The 26944-nt window shown below is 37.4% G+C and overlaps 1 long non-coding RNA gene across 1 annotated transcript; it reads right to left on the reverse strand.

Annotated features, from left to right (window-relative positions):
• Positions 1–18776: 18776 nt before the first annotated feature.
• LOC135079092 (uncharacterized) lies at positions 18777–26699 on the reverse strand. The gene is made up of 2 exons (XR_010258729.1): positions 26068–26699; positions 18777–19581 (listed from the first exon to the last, which is right to left on the reverse strand). It is a non-coding gene; the product is annotated as an uncharacterized LOC135079092 (long non-coding RNA).
• Between the last annotated feature and the right edge of the window lie 245 nt (positions 26700–26944).

A 26944-nucleotide genomic window follows, 5' to 3' on the forward strand; every position in this document is an offset into this window, starting at 1 on the left:
CTACTATTGTAAGTAGTGTAAGTATCTGGCACTTAGCCAGAAGGATATCTTAGACTTGTCATGCTCACTAAAATGTCTCTGGGGTAGTGGCGTGTGAGGCGGGTCGTTACATTCCCTATAATATGGTCGAGTGAAGCGAAGGCTGGTTCACACGTCATGTCTGTGAACAGGCGCTGCCTTCGGGGACTGGTCAAGGAAAGATATACCTGACATAAAATATATATGTATCAAAACGCAACAATTAACCTAGAAATTAGCACGGCACTAAATAAATATATTCAAAACTACCACGCGGTCTCGTGCTAGATGGGCGTCTTAAAGGCCACCTTCTATCAACGGGAGCGCGTGGTAAGTAACTTGCTTCTGAATGTATTGTAACTTCCTACTTTTTTATATTTTTAAACCGGCAGACAGTGGTGACTGAGTTTGTTGCGGCGCTTCTTCTCAGCACTTGCCAAATGTTTGTCTCGAAGCGCTGGTAGGGCAAAAAAAGAATGAGACATGTATAGGCTCCTTAAGAGCATTTGACGATTTGCAAGAACTAATTTAATTAGTCTAAACAAATAAAGAAAATTTTGATTTTGATTAAGATCATTTTTTTTTAATAGGTTTAGCTAATTTTAAAAATCGTTCTTTATTTGCAAGTAAGTAAAAGAACCGTGTATTTTATTGGCTGGGTCATTTGGACAAACATAAATTAATGGCATTACCGCCAGACACAATATGTACGTACATTTGTATTGTTAGCTTTACTCTTTGAGCTTTGCCAGATGCATAGTTACCAAGTTTGAGCATGCTCAGAGATGTTTCGACATTTTAGATAAACCCAGAGTTAATAAGCGCGATATGAGTTCCTGTTTACGAGTATACCTAATGTCAGCGTGGTTTAATTTTGAGAAGAATTTGACTCTCGATTCAAAGTTTCAAATTCAATTCCTATATGGGACACAGCTTAGTTGTACTATTGTTGTAAATTAGTTACTTAAGTGTCCCAAAGAAATATCCGGAATTCAGAGCTCTTTATCAATAATTTTATTTTAAAACTTTTCCTCGCCTTAGTTGACTAGTGCCATTTCGATTTGATATTACTTTTATTATCTTTTTTGTCTTTTAAAAACATCCATCTATCTCTAAAATCATAAAGTCAGATAGGTACTAGAGTATAAACAACTTAATTGTTACAACTCAAAAGATTGTTATCTAACAGCGATCAATGCCCCAACAACAAATTCGACAAGAATTAAGTAAATCATCAATATTGTTTACTGTTTTAATTCTAAAACATACAAATCCAATTTCAAAGCCCAACCCTCATCGCGTTAAATACAGGGTGTAAACACGTTACACGATTGCCCCTTTGTCGGGGCAAAAAAGGCCCGAGCTGTCCCCAAACAAAACAGGGCCATCCAAATTAGAGCCCACACGATCGAAACTCGAACGAAACTCACATTTGATTTGTAATCTAATAATATTAAGTTATTTACGGGCCGGGGGCAATAAGTTCTTGTTTCCGATGAAATGTTGCCCGAGACCCGGGATGACGGGTGGTCTAAGTCACGAGATTTAATTTTTTTTATCAAAAACGAAGAAGCTCTTAAGGTTTCTCCAAACAGAACGCGTACTTAGCGCGCGTTAGAGCGTTAGCTTGACGTCGCGCTATAGCGCCAAATTAATTGTGTTGTTAGAATTTGGAGAGTTTCATAATATCAGAGACAGCGCTGGCGCTTGCAATACGCAACGCTCTGTCGCAGCGTTAGAATGGTGTGACGCCGGGTTCTACATTCTACCAATAAATACAATTCGGCGCTATAGCGCGACGTTAGGTTAACGCTTTACGCCGCGTAAGCACGCGTTCTATTTGGCGAAGCCTTCAGCCTGCACCTCACCTGAAGTGATGATCAGGCTGAAGGTGGTAGCGAGCTTCACCCGGAATCTTCAACCAAACAGGAACTGGCTATCTTACCTCCAACTGCTGGGACACAGCAATGCTGTTAACAATGTTGTTATAGCGACAGACCTAGGTATGTAAAATGGCGATAGCTAGCCAGCCCTTATCATCAAATACCGGGCCTTTTTAAGCCGACTGAAGAATTCCAAGATTTTTTCAAAGCGTCCTTAGTTGGGCAAATTAGTTACCTGGTGAAATAAAATGACATTAATATCCTAGATTAATTCAGCTGCAACAAATTATATTCTATTCTTAATTTAATCAACCATTATGTAGGTATGGCTTTCTCATCAGTAGGTAACAAAAGTGTGCTCGCAGAAAGACCTGTGGCTTATAAACGCTACATCTTTTACCTTTACCCCCAGTGTTGCACGAGGGAAATTTATTCATAGAATTCAATTTACTCCAGGTGTGCCTTGACCCTTAACGGGGAATAAACGGGGCTTATTATGGGTGACTTTTGTTTCTTTTTTCGGCCAGAATGTAAAGTGTTATGTATACAGTATTTATTTTATGAAGGAAGTGTCAGAAGCAGGCTTGTTTGTAATAAATAAAGAAATATTTACAATCATTTAATCACTATACAGTCTGAGAGTGTAAAACAAGAGAACTGTAGCGTTTTGAGTAATCATCACAATGATGGGTAAATGAAAAGAAATTACTACAATAATGAATCTGTGATCGATTTATTAAACTACTAGCGGCCGCCCGCGACTTCGTACGCGTGGACCCCTTTTTACACTGGACGGATTGGGCTGAAATTTGGCATGCAGGTAGAATCAGATGTTATGACGTAGGCATCCGCTAAGAAAGCATGGTACGAAACTTGGGGTTAAAAGGGATCCACGCGTACGAAGTCGCGGGCGGCCGCTAGTAAACAATAATACTGTAAAGTTTTAACAAAATCCGTTTAGTAGTTTTTGCGTGAAAGAGTAACAAACATCCAGAAATCCAGACATCCAAACATCCACACAAACTTTCGAATTTATAATATTAGTAGGATAACTTTTACACACACAATACAAAATTAAATTAGTTGTCCAAAAGGCGAACTTAACACCATGTGGCATTATCTCCCAGTTAATATTCTGATTCTATCTGATTTAACATTTAATCAATTCACTCTTCTGTCACTAACAGGATATGTGGTAATAGTTAAGGTCTTGAACATTTTGCCTTCTCCGATTTTCTTGGCTTTCATCAGAAGAGGCCATAGGACTTAGGCCTTAGTTCGTTCCCCAAATGACATCCACTGTTGGAAAAACTATTTCCAAGGGTTTCTAAAACGACCGGTCCTGTGATGCCCGCATGAAAATAGATAAATGACCTAATAGGTGTATTGTTAATAATTTACTAAACATTTAGACTGAGTTGCACCATCTTACTGTAATTATAACAAACGTCAAAAATCTGTCAAAATCTATACAAAAAGCACTGGTTCTCGTCATAGTTAAGTTAGGTGGAGCAACTCAGCCTTAATAAAAGTAAACACGTACGTTTTTGGGTCTTTGTCTATTGTGGATTTTTCTAAAGAATATCTAAGCTAACTTTTCATGTTTGGGCCCTATTACGTCAACAAAGGACGGTAAAATTGTTTTGTCCAGCAAATTTGGCCGGAGTAAGCCTATTTGGAAATGTACGGTGAAATGTGATATAAATTAGTTTTACTTGTTTTTCTTTAGATAACGGATAACATTGAGTTATTGAAACATTCTGTTACCTGAGTACGTTGTTTGTCTTAGAGAATATTCGATGAAATTCTACTTATTGGAAGTAATATTTTATGGATTCAATTTACGAAAGAGATAGGTACGAAGGAATTCATGAAACTTCTATGTAGCTATGAAAATGTAGGTACCTAGTAGGTAGAAAACTTAAAAAAAGCTACAATAAATACTTTTATACAAGGTATGGGTTTTGTTGCAAGTACCTGTGATACCTGTCACCATTTCGTCACATTGGTGAAATATTTTTTCATCTAGATTGGGGATGTAGCTAAGTAATGACAAAATATTTCATAACTTAGTGTGGGTTGCACCATCTTACTTTCATCATCATCATCATCTGAGCCATAGCTTTCCATGCTGCCCGGTTATCATCCGGGTACCATCTTACTTTAACGTTAACAAACATCAAAAATATGTCAAACATCAGGTGTGATACAGGCCAAGAGCTTCCTCGTTGTGGATAAAAAAAAACTCCATACAAAAACATCGGTTATCGTTTTAGTTACTGTTGAAGTTAATTGGTGCAACTTAGCCTTACACATACCTACTTGTAGACGCCAAGTGACTGTAGTCATAGGAAAATTTGTATTTAACATTTTGTTACCTATTTACGGCTATTTACATGAATGTTATCACATAACAATAGCTTTGCAAACCAAAAATATTGTCTGACAAAACAAAACGATACACCGCAAGTTAACATTGTCAGTTAACAGAATAAACGACAGTTTCCCTTCAAACCGTCATAAAAATGCTTTATTACGTCTGTCAAAGGCAGAAAACTGGAGAAAAAGCAACGAAAAATGCGACAATAGGCGTGAACGTCTCGAAACAAACAATGCGGTGACAGCGGAGGCCCATTTAGGCACAAAAGCTGTTGTGAACAAATGTTTTGTAGGGCATGCTACCTCTGAGATAATTATTCTTTGGATGATATAAACGGCGGCTTTCTGGGATTATGGTGATGGGAATTTGCTAACTAGCTGACCCAGCGAACTTCGTACCGGCTTTGTTTCATCAGAAATAATACGAGTATAGGATTCTAATGGTGGAAGATTTTTTTAAATCGGTCCAGTAGTAAGAGTCTATTCAACATAAACAAACAATCGAATATTTTCTATTTAAAATATTCGTCATCATCATCATCATTTCAGCCACAGGACGTCCACTGCTGAACATATGCCTCCCTCAATGACTTCCACATCGCACGTTTGGTAGCGGCCTGCATCCAGCGCCTTCCTGCTACCTTTATCAGGTCGTTGGTCCACCTTGTGGGTGGACGACCCACGCTGCGTTTTCCGGTACGTGGCCTCTACTCAAGAACCTTGCTGCCCCATATAATAATATGTGAAGATAAACTCTTTCACACACAATGTTGAATTATCTGAATGTTTATTATAAATTATCAGGAAATAATGTTAGTTAAAAGATTTAAATTATCTTAAAAGGTTTATTTCCAAACAAATATAACAACCAAAATAATAAATACTGCATCAATGAAATAAATTCTATTGAATCGGTTATTTATATTTTAGAGAAAAAAATATCAGTTTAATTAGATAGTAAAATATTTCCTGGATATTTGTAAGTACCTAAATGTTACTAAAATAACCGAGATCACAAAACGAAATATTTTATTTTAAACATAGTAATAAGAGTACCTACTCGTAGAACTGTATGTTTGTTTATGGACACTATCAAAACACTTTTGTAATAAAAAATAAAAAACGTATTTTTGTGAGTAACAATACTTTTACACGAAACTTTTGAAGTAATACCTTATCAATTTGATTTCACCCAAAACGAAAATGATGAATTACATCCACATTTATTAAGCATTCCCTCAGAATCTTCATGTTTTCCCAAAGCACCGTGAAAATTGTCCGCCATCAAACCCCAAAAGCAAATAAGGCCAACAAAAACGAATCGTGAGCGAAAAAATTAAAAAACGCTTGTCGGATTCGTGCAAAAGGAATAGGATCTAGTGATGTAGCTTAGAGACAATAAATCATATCGATAAAAAGATATCTTTTGAGGCTTTATTCGACATTTAGAGGCATGAAGGACACTGTCGCAAAATAAAAAAGCGTTTTTTTGAACTGATTTATTTTGAAAATTTGAAACTTGTTAGTAAGTGTCTATCATAAACATCATGACTGATTTTATAAGACTAGCGGCCGCCCGCGACAACGTACGCGTGGATCTCGTTTTACTCCCTTAGGGGTGGAGTTTCGTAAAATACTTTCTTAGCGGATGCCTACGTCATAACATCTACCTGCATGCCAAATTTCAGCCCGATCCGTCCAGTGGTTCGGGCTGTGCGTTGATAGATCACTATGTCAGTCAGTCAGTCAGTCAGTAAAGTGTAGATCAATAATAATGACAGCTATCCAATATTCTTATGTAATTTCACGCGAATACTTCACGTCTCTTAGCATCAGGTCTATCGATATTCCTACCTACCCATCGGCCTTCGAATCGACATATTTATCGATATCGATTCAACGAATCCATGGCCATGACTAATAAAATCCCGAAACAACCCTTTTTGCGGTTACAGACTACCCGTCCAATGCAATTTTGCTCCCTGTTTTCTAGATAACATTTCTTGGGGTGACGTTTTTATTGTACAATTATAGTTGCGTTGCGTTGTCTATCTGGTATTTAAAGGATTTGGATGGTGTTTTGTTTGATATCCCGATTCGCAGCTGTTTATTTTTGTTTTTAATATTTCATCGATAGTAGAAATTATCACACTCAAAAAATCATACGATTCGGAGACAGAAATAGACTGACACCTCACTAGCGGATACTTTTAAGCACAAAAATCTTCATAGATTTTTTGACGCACTCACTAGCGACGACGTTCAACGCAAACTCGCACTCGTTCATTGAGTGTTGTTTTTTCGGGAATGAGGATCTATGTAGGTAAGATAAATTTTGAAAGCAGCACCCTGCTTGTGCTAAAAAAGACATTACTAAACAACCTTTACTAGGTAGTAATTAATATAATTATTTTTGGAAAAATATCCGTTCGTTTTGAAAACGTTGTGAGTAATCTGGTAGCAAAAAGGTTAAGTAACCCAGGAACACTTCATTGTCCGATGATCCGGTTGTAATTTATCAGCGCGGATAGTCTTCGATATTTCATCTCATTCCGCCACCTTACATCGTAGCGTAATGATCGTCATTTGCTCTTATATAGGGTTGCCACAAAACAGAAATAAATTATACTCTGATTTTTAATTCGACGGAATTTTGACATTTCAGAAGTGTTGTCAACATTGAAACATTCCCACTAAGAATGGAGAGCATTTTCACAAATTAAAAAATTATCCTTTCTTGAATTTAAGGTTTCACTTGAAAAACTAAGGCTTAAAAATGTACTGATCCTTTCAAAATGATCATTTGAATTTTTATTATCATATTTTTGAAGTTACAAAAAAAATTGGGAAATTATTTTTCTATTACTGGACTCCCTGGCCAATTCTATGGGTTACAAACCTTTTTTATGAAAATCCTTTTGTTAATAAAATTTAGCTTCATAAAATAATCAATTTAACAAGATGCCAATTTTATAATCCAAGTTGATTAAGATGACAATAATGATGATTGATGATTAATACATATTTTCGTTTATATTAATGTCGTTTTTCTGTGTTAAAAACACGTTTTTTTCTATTTAGTCTCTAAAATGTACATAATAATTAGAGAACTTTGAATTCACAAAACAAACAATAGTTCATTCTTAAAAGTTGTACTTGATGAAATTTAATTTCATATTATTTATTATTAATTCAAAGCAAAAAAGGCTTATTACATCTGAATTGTCAAAAAATGACAGCTGTCAGAATTCCGTCGAATTAAAAATCGGACTTTAGTGCACTTTATTGTTATTATTTTTACAAAGGTTCGTTCTTTTGTAACAGCCATTATGACGTCCACAGGGAAAAAGACCTTCCACAAGAATTTATGCATCCAGGTGCTTCCCGCGACCTTCACTAAATGGTCGATCCACTTAGTAGAACACTGGGGTATCAACAATGCTAAGATTAGCAATAAAATAAAAATAATAAAGGCCTATAGAAAAGTTGTCCAAGCTCTTATTATAATCTAGCGGCCGCCCGCGACTTCGTACGCGTGGACCCCGTTTTACCCCCTTAAGGGTTGACTTTTGCAAATCTCGCCTTAAAACCATTCCTTTGCATTGACTTCGTATGTCGTTTCCTTATACAATATACAATTAAATTAAGTACCTACTCGTATATTAGTTTCGTAAGGTATGTAAACCATGAAACATATTTTTTATTTTTATTACAAAGCTGAGAGCACAGAATCTTATACAACCGTCGTCTTAATGTTTGACAAATGGCCGTTGATTTTTCATGAAATCTAAGATGGCCGTCCCTATCAAGACTGGTTCTCAAGGAGACAGTTCTCGTAACAAATTGCAAGTTATAATAACAAAGGATAATGCTCCAACTTATGAAGATAAATAAAGGGAGGAATGAAAGGAGCTTGTACAATAAAAATAACATTTGTCCGGTGGATGTGGGTAGAAGTGGGCTGAAGACAGAGGGTATTAAGTGTATTTACCAATACTAAGCAAGACTTAGAAGGAAGAGAAACACCTATTAGAAACATTTAAGATGAAATTTTGGATAATTCCATTTTGTTCATCTGTGTTGTATCACCTGGGTGAAGAAAGTTAAATTTTTAGTGTCCTCATTTCACCTCAGAACCATGTCACTCAGAAGAACAAAGTGGAATAATCCGATGTTGAAAGTAATAAGCAGTAAAAATGTAACAATTTAAATTTCCAAAGGCGTGTAACCTAACGTGCTTATAAGTAAGCCCCTTTGCTCGATGGACTAATAACTTCAAAAAGATTGCTACCTGCAGTGAAACAACATTCCTGCAATTCATGACTGACAAAAACAATGTTAAGTACATATTAAAGCCTTGGATACACTAGGGACAAAATAATCCCTAAAAATAAGTACAATGCTCAATTAATGCTGCAACAGCGTAGCCCCGAGTTAAGGGGTGCTAAGATCCATTAGAGAACTTTAAAATAATTGATGGGGCAGAGCAAAATACCCAATGGATAAATATTGGAACAAACACAATAAAAAATAGATATGGAAACATCATCCCCAACTCATATTTCTATAGCGTAGACTCTACGCACTATTATAACTTAAACGCCGTATAGAGTATGGCTAAGGCTAGGTCAATTAATTTAATACTCCCACTGGCTTGTCTTGCACTAAATAACCTAATGGTAAAACATTGGTATCATAATGACACGTGACTTTATCTCTCAGTCATTCCACGTTGTTTCGCAACATTCACCGCAAGATATCGCCCCATTTGTCCCGTGTATCCACAGCTTTAAACCCGGCTCCAACCCTGATTGAGCACACAACCGCACCTACCGCACACTCCTAGAGCAAGCGAGATTTGCGGGTAAATTGATTGATTTGATAAGTTCCAAACTACAAACTAATAGCTTTTGATGGACATTGACTGTATTGGCGTAAAATATTAGCGAATACTTGTTGAACAGTCGAGAGCGAGAGCTAAGATTTCAAAAGGAGAGTTATAGGAGGAGAGTTGTGACGTTGTCGATTTTTTGGAACTCATTGACTGACTTCGTACGCGTGGATCCCGTTTTACCCCCTTAGGGGTTGAATTTTTCAAAATCCCGTCTTAGTTCTAAAACGTTCTAAAAGGAACCCCCATGCAAAATTTGAGGCTCCTATTGTAGTTTCTGAGATTTCGTGATGAGTGAGTCAGTTAATCAATGACCTTTCGCTTTTATAGATATGGTCTAGCGAGCTCCTAACAGTGCACGTTTTCTGGTTTAAGACTCAAGTTAACAAATGCGCGGTGTTGCAAGCTCTATAATAGGTAATAGGTTTCCAAAAATCGACAATGTCACAACTCTCCTCGGTCTCTCTTACAAATATAGCCAGTTTAAGGAGTCTTATTCATGTAGAACGTAATAACAACCAGCTCATGGGGGAAGAAAAAATGATAATACTCAATCTATGAATACTTTATTGCTTTACCACATTAGCGCATTCACATAAGATGGACCCAGTTAGGGCACAGCAACTTTTGAAAGGAGGCGAAAGAGGAACGATCTTATCAGTTTAACGAAATTAAATGTAAATAGGAAAGTACCTATTGTAGACAGATTTAGATAATCAAGATTGTTTCGTTGTGTGTATGAATTAGCTTCTGCCCACGGCTTGCGGTCTGCGTGGGTTTCGGTCTGTATTAGAAAACAGTAGGAAGAAGACAAAAGGTATTATGACTTTATTCATTTAACCAGATTTAAATTTTTGATTAAATGAACCAATCTATTTTATACAAAACTTTATAAATTGAGAAAATTAGTAAATTGTGCGATACAAATAAACACATATTTAGTTAACTTTATGAGGTAAGCTACAAAGCTAATCTTCGCTGGTGTTACGAGTGGTACGATTCACCACAATAGTCCAGCGGCGGCGGGGTTCGAACCCGCGCTCCTCAAATCCCAAGCCAGTCCAACACCAGGCTCTATTAGAGATTTGCAGAAAGTAACACGTCATACAATTCCATAAGCAAAAACATCCGATCATTTTCTAGTCACTGAAAGAATGGCCTATCTTTTTCGCTAACAGATTAAAAGTCCATAAAATTGCAGTCATTATCAGATTTCGTGTCTACGCGTTCAGGATTAACACAAGTAGTCGATCGAGCACAATCGGCTTTGGGACCAGTTTTAAATTTAAACCAGCTCATCCGCGCGGATTACACTGCAGTGATGAAATTGTGTTCTATATGCGATTAATAAAAGCCATTGTCAATGAAAATTACGACGGATCTTTTGTTAGACGTGCATTTCACGTGCATTTTCAGTTGCAGTCGGTAGTTCAACCTACAGTTTTATTGGAAAATAGCTCCTATTACAACTATGTTTAAATACACAAACGATGGTAATTGATAACTGCGCCCTGTAAGATTCTTTTTTATCCACAACGAAGAAGCTCTTTGAATCTCACCTGCAATAATGATGATCAGGCCAAAGCGTGCTATAGGAATCCTCAACCACAGAGCATACATATAAATGACTGAACTTTTGAACCTACTTTTGATAGCCCAATGGCGAAAGAGTTGGACTTGCCGACTCAATATCCGAGGAACGATTAATTTGATGTACCTTTTTCATCAGTCAGAAAAACATGATGGGAAGAAACGTTCCCACCATCCAATATATTTGAAATAGAGTCATTTGAAATGTCCAGAGGCTGTAGTCAAAAAATATGTTCTTGGACTCTGTGAAACGAATATTTAACACTTTCCCGGACAGTAACCCAGACACAATAGAAGTTTAATCACAGAATAATAATAAGTACTACGTACAGAAGTTTTTCTTCGTGAAGGTATTCAAAAAAATGTATGCTCAATGTCATCAACAATATGGTGTAATTTAGCTTGTCTTAAGAGTCGAGCACCGTTTTGTTGACATACGTCAGTGATCGGTACTGTCTTGATGCCATAGGGCTGACTGCTACAAGAAGCTACTGTGTCGCCATCTAGCGCACCACACTTGCATTCACTGCTCTTCGCGGCAACGCGCAGCTACATGCGGCCGCCAGTTATATAGTGTAAGAGCTAGCACCTAAATATTTTATAACACACATAACTGTGACAATTTATTTCACGTGGGCGAAGCCAAAAAGCTAGTAAGAAATAAAAATTCAATTCAGTAGGTATTTCAAACCAAATTTTACTACATAAACAAACATTATACTAATTTCATTATGGGCCCTTAGTATGTGAAAACTGCAATTGACGATATTTCGCACTGTTTTCAATATTATGTATTACAGAACGTATGTGTGATGGGATGATATTTTCGAAAACACGATTAGAAAAAATTTTTCTCGAAAAAAAAACATTTACCTCTGGATTTTTTTATAAAAGTTTAATATGCCCGTGTTTTACAATAAAATTCCTATAAAATCACAAAGGTATCATGTATGCCTCTTTGATTTCCTGGCTGTTTTACTTTCTGATAAAAATGTGAATGGCTCTTACGATGTCCCCCCCTTAAATCAAAATGTCTTTATTTGGTCTATATGCCCATCATCACTACGTAATAATTATAAAAAAAAGTCGCTTTCCTGTCTGTCTGTCCCTATGTATGCTTAGATCTTTAAAACTATGCAACATATTTTGATACGGTATTTAGGGTTCCGTAGCCAAATGGCAAAAACGGAACCCTTATAGATTCGTCATATAGTCTGTCTGTCCGTCCGTATGAAACAGCCATTTTTTTCCGAAACTATAAGAAAAATACTGATGAAACTTGGTATGTAGATGTATTCTGTGAACAGCATTAAGATTTTCACACAAATTAATATAGAAAAAAGCAATACATTTTGGTTTTCATTAAACCCATACGTGTGGAGTATCTATGACTATCTATCTATCTATCTATAACTTATATTGCATTCGGCTCTTGGTCTAACCCAAACGAAACACGAACAACTAATGAACTAACAATGAACAAAGTTGATAAATTAGTAATATGTAAATAATGAATTTGTTTTACGAGCTGTCCCGGCGTACTTCGTACCGCAAATTAATATAAAGTTGTTTAAGTGATTTATAAAATCGCAATATTAATTTTTTAAAGTAGGGTCATTGTGCTGGTTTTCTATCTAACTTCGGTTTTCGTCCATTTCACTGAGCTGCCATAAACACATGCGTAAAATTTGAATACAAAGTATTGTATTCACAGAAGGCAGTAGCCATCCCGCGCTAGTTTTGTTGCAATCTATAATGCCTAAGCAACAGTTCTACCTAAATGAAAATGTAATTTAAAAAGTAGTGAGTTCCAAAAAATTACGTAAATGCGCGGCCATACACCGGTCACCGGTACATTGCAGAAATCATCGCGCTAGAAAAAAAACGTGCTGACAGGAAAAGTTTTTGGCACGTATGTCTAATTGATAGCATTATAAACACAATTTTAAGTGTTTATTAAACTTCTTCATACAAAATTAAATCTTAGATGACTAAGGGTCATTTTTTTAAAGCTTAGCTCAGGTCATATAGCAGGCAAATCAACTCGGAAAGGGATCAACAATGTATCGCCTTTTGTGACATGGAGGTAATAGTGGAGAGGAAATATAGATCTATACAAAAATTCGACAAATTAATGACAAACAGCTGTTTATCTCTTTCTAACTTACCCCTGGTGATGTATAAAAAAAAGAAATAGATAATGTTTGGTCAGTACTCATTCTGGCAACATTTTCATGTGACGTCACTAACTACCTGACTTGTGCCGAGTAGGTACCTACATACAAGATTTAAGAAAACAACATATTTATAGGCAATCAGCTGACAACTACACGCACACACACACACACACAAATACCGGTCAGCTGATTGCCTATATTGCGGCCATGTTGTTTTCCTAAATCGTGTATGTATTTATAATGCGTGTAAGTGTGTGCGTAATGTACCGAGTACGTTTATTTTAAAGTTACGCCAAGTCCATGAGACATTGATATACGTCAGTGTTTTGCGAGCTGTCATTGCCCTTCGCGCGCTGTCATCGGCGAGGCAAGGCGTTTACGTTACGGTGCGGATTGTGTGTGCGTTGCAGTATGGACTTTAGTTGACTGCCTTTATGAGCACTCGAACGACATAAAATAATATGATACATTTGTGTAAGGGTATTTTAAGATCACAAAGTTGGCAACTCCGATAGTTGGACGAAAACCAGCGCAAAGACCCTATCCTGTTTGACACCTATAATAATTGACAATAGCTGGCTCGGCGAACTTCGGCAAACTAATGTGTGACGTGAAGTGCCAAATCGCGGAAAATGTCGGAAGAAATACATGAATTTGCATGAATTATCATGAATAATAATAACCACTTATTTACCTCTCAGTGTCTTCAGGCAACTTAAAAAAAGTACATTGTGTGTTTTTATTATTATTTAGGCAGTTAAATACTGCACAGTATTTTTTACACAGTATTTTTTTATTTTTTTCCATAATACAAGAGTACGCGTGCGTGTGTCAATGCTCGCTCGTATCTCGTATGTGACGCCTTGTCGAATCGCCTCCTGTAGGTGGGCTATCGTGCGTGTTTTGTTTTCGATGTGAACTCGCGGAGATGAACAGGCCTGGTTTAATTGTTATGACTGCTATAGCCGTTCATTTCGCAGAAAATGTAAAGCAGAAAAAATATTAATCCCTATTCATTTTATCCAATTTTCGAAACCAGAACTAGAATAGGCTTTCAATACTAACCCTAATCCTACCCCAAAAAGCGATACAAATGGTAAATGTCTAATTTCTATAATTCGGAAACTTGTGCCAGTCACACCGAGTCGTGAACGCCAAGAAGATTAATGTTGCCAGCCTAATTAGAAAAGTTTTCCAGCTATTTAATGACCGACCGTAAACTAGGGGCATAGTGCCATTTTCCCACGGTGATTCCGTTTTAAAGAGTACGTTTTCCCTTATTTTAGGCGTGAATTTAGTTGAGTTATATGGCTTGGTGTTTTATTCGGTGTTTCGTGATGCACAAAATGGCTGTAGCCGAATGATAATACTTATAGCTCGCAGAATTGCTAAAATCAAGTGGCAGTAGGCGGGGCACATAGCTCGTAGAGACGATGGCCGTTGGGGCAAGAAAGTTTTCGAGTGGTGACCACGGGCTGAAAGACGTAGCGTGGGCAGGCCTCCTACTTAGTGGACCGACGATCTGGTGAAGGTCGCGGGAAGAGGCTGGATGCGGGCATCGCAGGCCTTTGTCCAGCTGTGGACGTCATTTGGCTGAAAAGAATTAACAAATACTTATAGGTTTAGGCTTAAACTTTCAACCACACCAACGCGTGAGATCGCCATCGCTGGCGCGATCATAGGCCAATGACAGGTCGCGCGACCCATATGACAGTCCGCGCGACCTGTCATTGATCTATGATCACGCCGGCGATGGCGATCTGCACGCGTTGGTGTGGTTGAAGCATTTAACTCAAGAATGGGAGCGGCACGGGAGGGCGTTTAGACGTTAAACGTCAGTGAAACTTCAGATTATGCTTCATGTTATTTAAAAAAACCTTCCGAATCCTAACTCCTTTGATAAGTGAAAATAAACTTTACTATCCTAAACACAAGCAGCATTATCTACCTAAAATTCCAGAATAGTTTTAAAATTAGCCAAATTTAAATCAGCCGTACAGAACCAGTAAAATGCTGAGACTTGACGCATGTCTTCTCTAATTGAACCGACCGCAGCCAGTCTGCTCTTTGAAGAACTACTTCTGGATTAATTTGCGGGTAGTTGATTGGTGAAGTCGGCTTTCAATTTCGTGTAAGGATAAATCAGATTTCAGTTCGTGTAATAAATGTTTTAGCTGGAATAAAAACTGGTGAAAGAAATGTTATTTATTTAAAACTTATTTACACAGTCGTCGTCGTTTCAGCCAAATGACTTCCACTGCTGGACAAAGGCCGCCCCCAAGGATTTACTACTACGACCGGGTAGGCGCGTCTTCGTGGATGAAACGATCTATACTGTGGAAAAACTATAACTTTTGATTATTTTTCCTATAACAAATGTTATTGTATACTCTACATCGTATGCCTACTCTTCTGATAGGTTATATGGAAACATCGAAATATTATCTACATACACGCTACTGTAGTAGAAAAGAAATGAAAACTGTAAAAATCGATGTACAGTCGCCAGCACTTTATACCATACATTTTTATTCCAAAACCACACCTATTAGAACCTAATAATATACTATAGTGTTTAGCTCGATCTGCCGTCGTCTGTACCATCCAAATGGACGCTTTAGCGAAGAATAATAACGTTTCGCGCTCGCAGAGGTTTTTACTTCCTTCTCATGGATTTTAAAACTGGTTAATATTTAAAACCATCGTGATCTTTCTGCAATAAGTCCCGGATTCGATTCATGGTGCATGGGTACGTATTGCCATCGAGCTAATAAGCCTTGATACATACTTATGGCAGTATTCTCTTAAACTACTTAGTTAAAAAATCAACGAATACATTTCAGACCTGTAAAATGACGTCAAACATTATTATTATCGCTTTTATGAAATCTATGGCGTTGTGGCTCTTCATAAAGTAGCCCTTTAAGTACCAGCAAACTCGAGATACAATAGAAATCAATTGGTCTCATAGGTCCACTTGGGGTTCCACGTGATAACGTGATAATAAGTATCATATGTGCGTCCACTACCCAATTACATAGCTTCATTCTCCTGACCCATTCATTTAAAGTTCAAATTCCCACATCATTCAATCGCTAGCAAAATCGACGCACAAACGGTGCAGCGAAGAATAATACAGTTTTATAGCAGTCCCCGACCGCAGCAGTTCTTTGAGACAGTAAAGGAAAATAAACATCGTGGAGCTTACAAACATTAAGTTTCAAGTGCACATGCGGACGCTACCACGGGTTTGGTGAGTTCCGAATAACATTTCTGGTGGAGATAAGACTGGTACATGAACGTTTGTTTGTGTTTTTGTATTTACATTGAAAGTATGGGTACGGTTTATTAATGCGTGTTTTATTTTTGCTTGGACAAATAGCAAAGTTTCAAAAAGTAGTAAATTGTTTACACTATTGAAGTGGTTTACCTTAAGCAAATAATGTATACCTGTATCAAAATAAATAATGGTCGCCTTTTCAGATGGGTAAGGTACACAAATAAAATAGAATCTAGAGGAAATAATACTGGAAAAAAAGTGTTTGTGTACGCACTCATCCGATGTTATCTGCTTTCCCAATAATGTATTTGCAAACTGGTAACGTTACTTACATAACATGAAAAGTGTTTTATCATTATGGTAACGTTATTATGTTCCCAGAAACTGAAACTTCACGTTACATTGCAATTAAAGGTCTCATGAAAAGCCCCTAACTTTAATTCTACTGTCTCTCTTATTATTTTGAACTGAAGGAGAGAGACAAAAAAATCAATCGTGTCAGATATTCATTTTTGTAAACATTCTATAATTTAACGATTAAACATAACAACTATTTGGCTCGTGTTTCTATCCCATCACCATAGCAACGCCAAGATCTCAGAAACTACAAACTTGTAGATTACAGTGAAAACTAGCGAGCTACTCCGTAAGATTCCATTTCGAAACATTAAGACCAATCTTCTCGTCTCTGTCTTACATTCGTAGCTGCTTACAAGAGAGAGAGGGATAGGTATAGTTGTAGTTTGAAATTTTGCTGCAGAGTTCAACCACTTTCGTGATTGATTTTAGTTAGGTTGTGGTGAAAACGACGAAGCACCGTAAACACGTGCTGCTTTTAAAGTTTAAACAGATGATGCTGCTGTAATTTTATATCCAGACGTGGTTGTAACATAAATTGGAAGATAAATTTACACTGAATCAAATTGGAGATGAACGGAACACTGCAGCTCAAGATAATGCAGTATGATAGACAAAGATTGAAGTGGAATAAATCTTGTTTTGAATAAATGAATCATGTATGTATAATACTAGCAGTAGGAACTAACCTCTTCTTTTCTAAATTAGCTGTGCTAATTCTGAAAAATTTAACTTACTACTTTCAGTCTTAGATTTGGTTCGAAGACTTGAATTTTTGGTCATAATTAATGAGAAAAAAACATGTAAGATTCTCAAAAATTCATAATTTTAAATGCTGTAAAGGAAACTTAGAATTTTTAAATTAACACTACCAAAATATTCAAAACCTTAAGTAAATTTATGAAAGGTAAGACGGTGACCTACTGAAACGTCGGTAGAATAAATCAAACGTAATTAAGGTAGACCTAAATTACGACTTTATAACCAAAGTTTGCAGACTTTTGCAGACTTTTAATAAAGTCCTGTTTATTATTTATAAAAGAGATTCCTAACGAATTTTACAATGATTCAGTTAACTCCGGAGAGATTTCGGACACAAATTGTAATTACAATATTTTGTCCAAAAAAGCGGATATTTAAAGTTGAATTTGACTCCGGATCAAAGGAATTTCAACTTGATTGAACCCTTTGACGTTTTCGGTCATTTAAATTGGTACTTCCTTTCTTCTTTCTATAAATAACTACCAATTAATCAAATGCGTTGTTTTTAGTTCTTCTGAAAAATTTAATACAGTTCAACTATTTGGATCCTTACCTATTAGTACCTACGTTATTTAATTTATTGATTAATTGACATCTTTACGTATTTTGCAGACTCCAACACTCACTAGAATGGAGCCCACTAAAAATCAGTGGCGTAATATTGGTTGCAATTGAATACTGAGTTAAGTCATTCATTATGATGGGCATGTTACAAAATGGTGGAATTTTTGCCCTTACCCTTACATTTTTCCTTGATTTTATTCGCATTTTGTCATAGCAGTTTTTATTAAGTTTTTCTTTTTCTTCTTCTTCCTAACCGCTATTAAACAAGATATCTTTTTAATTATAGCATCAGTAAAAAACTACGTCATCATAGTAAGGGCCAGTATCTTTCTGTGTCACGCAGTAAGAAACGTCTCGAGCAGGGCACCTGCTTTTTGCAGCCGAGGGCGATGAACCCCACCCTTTAGGTTTGCTGTGTATTGAGATGATTGCTGTGAGGTTTATTCTGTTTGTATTATAGATCATTTTTGTTTATTCAGAAATTGTTATCGAAGCTGAGAGCTGCCACGTCACGCTTGTTTATGTATATGAAGGGTCAATACCCCCTAACTTTATCTTATAATCCTAAAAAAAATAGACCTAAATTTTTTTAAAGAAGATCTGCAAGTAAGTCTGTTTGTTCTTTGCAAGAATAAGTATTCAGGATGATTCAATGATGAGTTATTAATAATAGCGTTACCTGAATCCATTCTCCCATCCCGTTGCTTTTGCAATTGAAGTCATACTTAATAATTCTGGAGACTCTTAAATGACCTCTCATCATCATCATCATCATTTCAGCCATACCAGGCCACTGAACATAGGCCTCCCTTAATGATTACCACTGTACCAGAATAGCCTTGGCACTGCAGGATTTTTGAAAAGAAACTCCTTGATTTTCAGAATTGGTGTGTAATCCAGTGGATAGAAATGAAGAGTGACAATAGTAAATAGTAAATTTTCGTTTGTTTTAAATTATACAATGCTAGCACCCGCGGATTGGTGCGCAAAATTAATCGCGGACGAGGAACGTTCCTGATTGGTTGTTGGTCTCGAGCGTTAAGACGTTGAGCGAAGAAATTGTAGCAGGGAGAAGGTATATGGCCGCCAGTTCTCATGATGAGTTGCGTAGATGGCGCTGTGGGTGTCCAAACATGCCCCCGGCCTTGGAAGCACCAGCTTACGAAAGACTAGCAGGATCCATCTCTGGCTGATCCCATAGTAAAGGACAGATCTTGGTTACAGCGCGCCTGATGACTCCGGATGTTGTTTGGATGTCAGCAACTCTCACGATGCCATCCTTTCCATGAATCGTGTTCTTAACGCGTCCCAGTTGCCATTTCAGTGGAGGCAAGTTGTCATCCTTGACAATCACCAGCGTGTCTGGTCGCAAGTCGATCGTGTTCTCCTTCCACTTGATCCTCGTCTGCATCTCCGAGATGTACTCTTTGGTCCAACGTGACCAAAAATGCTGGCGCAGTTGTTCAACACGTTGATATCGAGTAAGTCGATGCATCGGCGTATCTTGCATGTCGGCGCTTACAGGTGCAACGAGCGGACGACCAACCAGGAAGTGAGCAGGAGAGAGAGGCTGAAGATCGTGCGGATCTGTGGATAGGGGACTCAGTGGACGGGAGTTAAGGACAGCTTCCACCTGCGTTAATAATGTGCATAGCTCTTCGAAATTTAGGTGCGCGTTGCCTAATACACGGTTAAGGTGATATTTGCAAGATTTTACTCCTGCTTCCCACAGACCACCAAAATGAGGAGAGTATGGAGGTATGAATTTAAATTTAATCTGTTGGCTGCTAGCATACTCGATAATATCGGATGAGCAATTCGTTAAAAATTTCTTAAATTCATTCATCAAACCTACAAAATTCCTACCGTTGTCTGAAAAGATTACTTCCGGCCTGCCACGACGCGAGATAAATCGTTTCAGGGCTAGAAAATATGCGTCAGATGTCAGATCGCTGACAAGTTCCAAGTGTATCGCGCGTGTAACGATACAAATAAACAAACAAATGTACGACTTTACAGTTTTAGCACCTCTGCCTTTGCGATTCAGTACGAGCACCGGGCCTGCATAGTCTACCCCGCATCGCATGAACGGGTAAGTTGGCGTGATTCGCTCCATAGGTAAGTGTCCCATAATCGGGTTTATGGTTTTACCTCTTAAGCGTGTACAAATAATACATTGACGTATTACCTTTTTTGCGAGATCACGTCCCCTTACCGGCCACCAGCGCTCGCGCAGCGCAAACAGCAGCGCCTGCGGAGCCGCGTGCAGCAGTTGCGCGTGCTCGCGGCGGAACAGCAGCACTGAAAAGCCATGTTTACTTGATATTAGCATGGGGTGTTTTTTATCAAAGTCGAAACTGGTAGAATTGTCTAGACGACCTCCTACTCGAATTAATTGGTCGTCATCAATAAATAAATTTAATTTGGCTAAATTATGATTTCTTTTTAATTTTCCTGTTTCTAACAATTGCTTATGTTCTGCTGGAAATGATTCTAATTGTGAAAGTCTAGCTAATGTTTTCACAGCATCTCTCAACTCTTCCACACTGAGCGGTCCTATTATTCTGTCATTTTTATTTCGCGTATTATGAATAAAGCGGAGTACGTATGCGGCTGCGCGACTCATGCGGTTGAATTGAGAGAATCTGTGAAATGGAAATAGTGAAGTACCGGATTGTTTTAGCGAAACCTTTGTAAAAGCAGGTAGTGAGAAAAATATAAATGTATCAGGATTCAAACTAATAACATCTTATTCTAGATCTCATCAAAAGAGAGGTGGTGTTTGTATTTTAGGTACCTATGATATTCAAGCCAAAGAGTTGGTGTATCTGAAAGAAATCGCACAGGATTTTGTGTTTGAATGCTGTGGTATAGAGATTCCAGAAATAAAATGTATAATAATATGTATTTACCGAACACCGACTTCAAACTTAACAGTTTTCTTTACAAAATTGAAGGTTCTCTTTGCGAAACTTAAATTAAAAATAAAACATAAAATTATTATAACCGGAGACCTTAACATTAATACATTAAAAAATACAAATGAAACTGACGAACTCCGAAGAATCATAGCAAACCATAATTTTACCCTGAAAATAACAAGTCCGACACGTAAAACTGCATGCTTGGATCAAATAATCAGTAATGTCTCTGATAGTCATGCAGGTACTATAGGACTTGGGTTGTCTGATCATGACACTGCCCAATATATTAGATTTCAAACACTTAGCAAATCACCGCCACATACACATTGGTATTACAAGAAAAGAGATTATAATTTAGAAAACATGACTAAATTTCGTAATTGCGTGAAAGATCTTACATGGGCTAATGTTTTTGAGGAATCAAATATGCAAAAAGCATTTACTAACTTTTACGACGACCTTAAGCTCTTTTATGATTTATGTTTCCCAGTAAAAAAGATACTAGCTAAACCACAAACAAAGTCTTCAAAGTGGTTTACAAAGGGCTTAAAAAAATCTACGATCACAAAAAGATGCCTACGATTTTCCTACTATAGAAGTCCAAACGCAAACTCCAAAGCAAAATATAATAAATACTCAAAACTTCTTAAACGTTGCATAAATCAGGCTCAGAAAATTACTAATGCTAGGTATATGCAGAAATCGAAAAACCTATGCAGGGCAACATGGAATGTAATCAAAGGCGAATCTCAGAATGCACTTTCTAATACAAACATTGACAAACTAGTTATAAATAATGAAAATATTGACAAACCTGTTGACATTGCAAATGCATTTAATGATTATTATATTAATTTGACTAAATCGAACTCGAAGACAAATGATGAATCTGATAGCTATAAATGTTTAAAGTATTGTAAGGACAGCATTTTTTTGTACCCGATTGACGAAAAGGAAGTTCAAAAAATTATTGCTTCACTAAATTCCACGAATTCTACTGGATTCGATGAAATACAAACAAATGTTTTGAAAATATGTGCAATAGAATTATCATCGGTATTGGCCTACCTAGTAAATCTATCCTTTTCCACTGGTATTTTTCCAGAAATCCTTAAAATGTCTATCGTTAAACCACTTTATAAGAAAGGAAGCAAATTTGCAGTTGAGAACTATAGGCCTATATCTCTTCTGCCTACAATCTCAAAAATATTCGAAAGAGCTATGCACGTCCGTATAACAAATTTTTTGAACAAATATAAATTAATAAAACCGGAACAATATGGCTTCCAGAAAGGTAAATCGACATCTTTAGCTGCCTTTACATTAATAAACAAAGTATCGTCTTATCTAGATAAGCGTACACCAGTTACAACGGTATTTTTCGACATGAGCAAGGCATTTGATTTTGTGTCTCACAATATTCTTCTTAACAAATGTAACGCACTAGGGTTAAGAGGAATCACAAATGAGTGGATTAAGAGTTATCTAAATAATAGAACGCAATACGTAGAAATAACAAAGATGGATAAAAATTTAGAATTAAATAAGTTTAGATCATCTATAAATTTGAACAATGTTGGAGTACCGCAGGGAAGCATTTTGGGCCCCTTACTCTTTTTACTCTACATAAATGATCTCCCCGATGTGACTTTACACGATTGTATACTTTTTGCTGACGATGTATCTGTTATTATTCCATGCAACAATACTAAAACATATAATGACGACATAAATAAAATAATCCATAACATTATAAAGTGGTTAGGTAATAATAATCTCAGAGTAAATTTAGAAAAAACGACATTTATACAATTTATTAACAAAAATGGTAACAAACACTCTTTACATGTTGTTTCTGGTTCGAATACCATTAAAGAGTCGAGGGATGCCTTATTCCTGGGTATCAAAATTGATGATGAATTGTCTTGGCTAGAACATATAAATAAACTCTGCAATAAAATAAACTCTTTTGCATATGCACTATGGCGCCTTGGAAGAGTTAGTGAAAGGAACATTGCAATCCAAGCATACCACGGATATGTATGTTCTTTATTAAGGTATGGCATAATTATTTGGGGAAACTCGTGTCATGTCAACCGGGCACTTATAGCACAAAAGCAATGCATCCGAGCCATCTGCAATGTTGATGGTTTAACATCTTGTAGACCATTATTTAAAACACTAGGGCTGCTCACTGTTCCTTGTATATACATATATGAGATTTGTGTCTTCGTCAAAACCAATCTGGGATTATTTGTGATGAAGAAAAATGTTTGCAGATTTAATACAAGATACCCAAATGCACTTGTGTTGCCCATCAACACTACAACGCTTTACAGTCGGAGCACGTACTGTATGGCAATAAAAATATATAATAAATTACAAGATGACTTGAAAATACTCCCACTAAACAAATTTAAATGCACTCTCAAACGATGGTTGATAGAAAAATGTTTTTACTCAATGGACGAATATTTTAATTATTTTAAATCGGGGAAGTTGTTGTAACCTTGATATTTATATTCTAATTTTTGACTACATACTCGGTGACTTTATTCATATCTAATATTTGTGTTCTATTTGTTGATGTTAATAACTTTATTGTTGACATAATTACTTAAAATGACATTGTTTAAATTTTATATTTTTGCATGCCATACTCTGGCGAAATGTGTGATACTACTCAAATCTACTTTACCATCACTTACATGTACCACTTTCAAGCGAAATAAATGATTTGATTTGATTTGATTTGATTTGATTTGATTTGTTGTTCCGCTATAAAAGAATGTACTGCTTCACGTTTGACTTCTGTGAGTGCTTGTTCAGGGATGTCAGACTGGTCACATCCTGAAGCCGAGCTCAGTATAATTTCGGGTTCGTGTAGAAATGTCGCGTATGATTGTTTGTATTTAGGATCACGATCGAATCTTTTTTCTAACGATAAAAATTGACGCTTCGCTTGAGAATCCGTCTCGCCCAAGGCATCAGCTGACTCTTTGAGTGGGATGTGAACACAAAACCTTCCGTCAATATCGCGTGTAGTATTGCTTACAAAAGATTTTTCACACTCTAACTCGTCATCATTAAGCGTATTCTGAAGCCTGGGTAGTTCTTCAAGCTCCCAAAATTGGCGAAGTTGTGTATCCAAAGATTGACTGAAGTTGGAATGAATAGATTTATTTTTGTGTGCGTATAAATTCAAAGAACCCGACACTATCCAACCTAACTGTGTGTTTTGGAGGAACGGGCCGTTAGGTAAACGCATTTTACCTTCAATAAGTAGGTCCCAGAATCGATCTGCGCCTATTAATAGATCGATATCTTGCGATTCTAAAAATTGAGGATTTGCAAGCTGAACATGTTTAGGAATCCTAAAATGCGCGCTTTGTATGTTAACAGCTGGCAAAGTTGATGTTATTTGCGGTAGAACGAAACACTTAATGCGCATGGAGTAGGTATTGATGCGTGATTTTACTTCGATGTCACAAATTTGCGTGGATTGTGACACAGAATTACCCACACCTCGTATTTCTGTAGTGGACTGTATAACTGGAATGTCTAATCGTTCGCATAATGATTTTGTGATAAAACATCGTTGACTTCCGTTGTCAAGAAGTGCGCGTACTAAATGATAGTTACGATGTTTATCCGCTATCTCGACCAGTGCAGTCGATAACAAAACCGGTAGCACGTCTAAATCATGTGTGTTGGAATGCGCGTTGTAAACACACTCGTTTGTATTGTGCGTAGCGGCCGTATCGGGCGAGCCTGCGACCGGCGGCGGCAGCCGCGGCGCAATGAATGCAGATGTTTGTGCGCTGGGCAATGCGCAGGATGCGCTCGGGCAATCCGATCCAGTCGTCAGTGCACTAGCTGAGAGTAAGGTCATGCCGGGACTTGTGCCTTGTTCGTCACTATGTATGAGGGAGTTATGTTTTTTGTTGCATTTTCTACACGACCCAAACTTACAATCGCTCACCGTATGACCAGAACGCAAGCAGTTTTTGCAAAGTTTGTGATTATCAATAAGTTTAAGCTTTGTGTGTAAATCAGAATCTAAAAACCTTTGACAAGAATAAAGTGGGTGCTTACCGTTGCACATCACACAACTTGATGGCTTTTGTGACTTGTTGTTGGAAACATTGCAATGCACTTTAGTACGTTCATGCGTAGCCGTTTGTTTTTTATTTAAATTATTTTGGCTACCTTTGCAGTGTGAACTAGATAAAGTTTCCAACATATCTGCTCTGTGCTTTAGAAATTGAAGTAAATCATTTATTTTCAAAGCTACCTTGGAGTCGCCACGATTTTCAATTAAATTACTATATTTATATTGTTCCCATTCGCGTTCTGTGGTTTGATCCAATTTAGAGACAACAATATAAATAATTAAAGTGTCCCATGAATCAGTGGGCTCGCCTAATATTTTTAAAGCACGTAGGTTCTTTAAAATAGTGTCTATGAGGTGTCTAATGGATGTAGGTGACTCCTCGGTGAGCGTTTCAATTGAAAATAAAGCCTTGATGTGATTGTTAACCAATAAATTTGAATTATTGTAACGGTTAAGCAATAACTCCCATGCAACTAAATAATTGTCAGCGGAAAACTCTAATGATTCAATCACTTGTGCTGCGCTGCTTTTTAGTGATGATTTTAGATAGTGAAACTTTTGAATATTACTAATCTCATTAGAGTTATGCACAAGAGAAAAAAATGTGTCTCTGAATTCTAGCCAATGCTCGTATGAACCGTCAAAGGTTGGCATGGAAATGGTAGGTAATTTGACCGATTCCTGTACTTTATTCCTACACTTAGAACTTGTAGAAACCAGACCACTGCCCAACATACATTCAGCCCGAGCTAGGACGTCATAGTAGCAATCTTCAAATGAATCGCGTTGAGATAATTGGCTATCTATTTCGCTTTCTGACACAATTTCCTCTATTTTAGTTTGGAGATCACTAAACTCAGCGTACAGGCCCTTGGCACCTTGTACGCGAAGTGCCAAGTCGGCGCGTAATTTTTCAGACAACACATTACTTTTAATGCTATCTAGGTAATTAGAGAATCTAGTCAGCCTACTTTTAACTATTCCACGTTTTTTATTTAAGCTGCTTAGCAAACTAGATTGTTCGAATGAGATACCATCGACCGTTAGACTACAAGGGGACTTTGAACGTGCCCTCACCTCACTTTCTTTGCTCATTTCGGTAAGTTAGTGAAAAGCAGGAGTACTTACAGTTTTAGTGTTCGTAGTGATCTGCGAAAGCAGCAGGTATTAGCAACGACACTCTGCTGTTGAACACTCGACACACTTGATGCGCGTACGTAGGTAGGTAAGTACTGAAATTAGCAAATGCACAGTATTACACAAGTGAAAACCAAGGGTTTTTGGATATTGCGGATGGCTGGCCGTACCGATTTTGCATCTCCTGAAGTCCTGGTGTCCAATACGTAGACGTGACTTGAAGATAGCTTCGCCGGTTGATATTGTGATATCTTGCGTTTTCCGGTGAATATGCAGCTCGGATAGGTCGCTCGCTTGTATTCGGCTGAGAAGGACCAAATGTACCAGAATAGCCTTGGCACTGCAGGATTTTTGAAAAGAAACTCCTTGATTTTCAGAATTGGTGTGTAATCCAGTGGATAGAAATGAAGAGTGACAATAGTAAATAGTAAATTTTCGTTTGTTTTAAATTATACAATGCTAGCACCCGCGGATTGGTGCGCAAAATTAATCGCGGACGAGGAACGTTCCTGATTGGTTGTTGGTCTCGAGCGTTAAGACGTTGAGCGAAGAAATTGTAGCAGGGAGAAGGTATATGGCCGCCAGTTCTCATGATGAGTTGCGTAGATGGCGCTGTGGGTGTCCAAACAACCACAATGGCCGGTTGGTGGCGGCCTGCATTCAGTCACAGAATAAGTAATAGTACCAGTGCCTTCTTGCTACCTTTATGAGTTCCACCTTGTGGGTGGACGTCCTACTCTGCGCTTTCCGGTACGTAGCCTCCACTCCAGAACCGTGTTGCCCCATCGGCCGTCAGTTCTGCGTACTATGTGCTCTGCCCAATGCCACTTCAGCTTGCTAAATGCCTCTACTAAGAACTAATTTTCAT

Source organism: Ostrinia nubilalis, chromosome 16 (assembly GCF_963855985.1).
Source record: "Ostrinia nubilalis chromosome 16, ilOstNubi1.1, whole genome shotgun sequence".
Taxonomy (NCBI): Eukaryota; Metazoa; Arthropoda; class Insecta; order Lepidoptera; family Crambidae; genus Ostrinia; species Ostrinia nubilalis.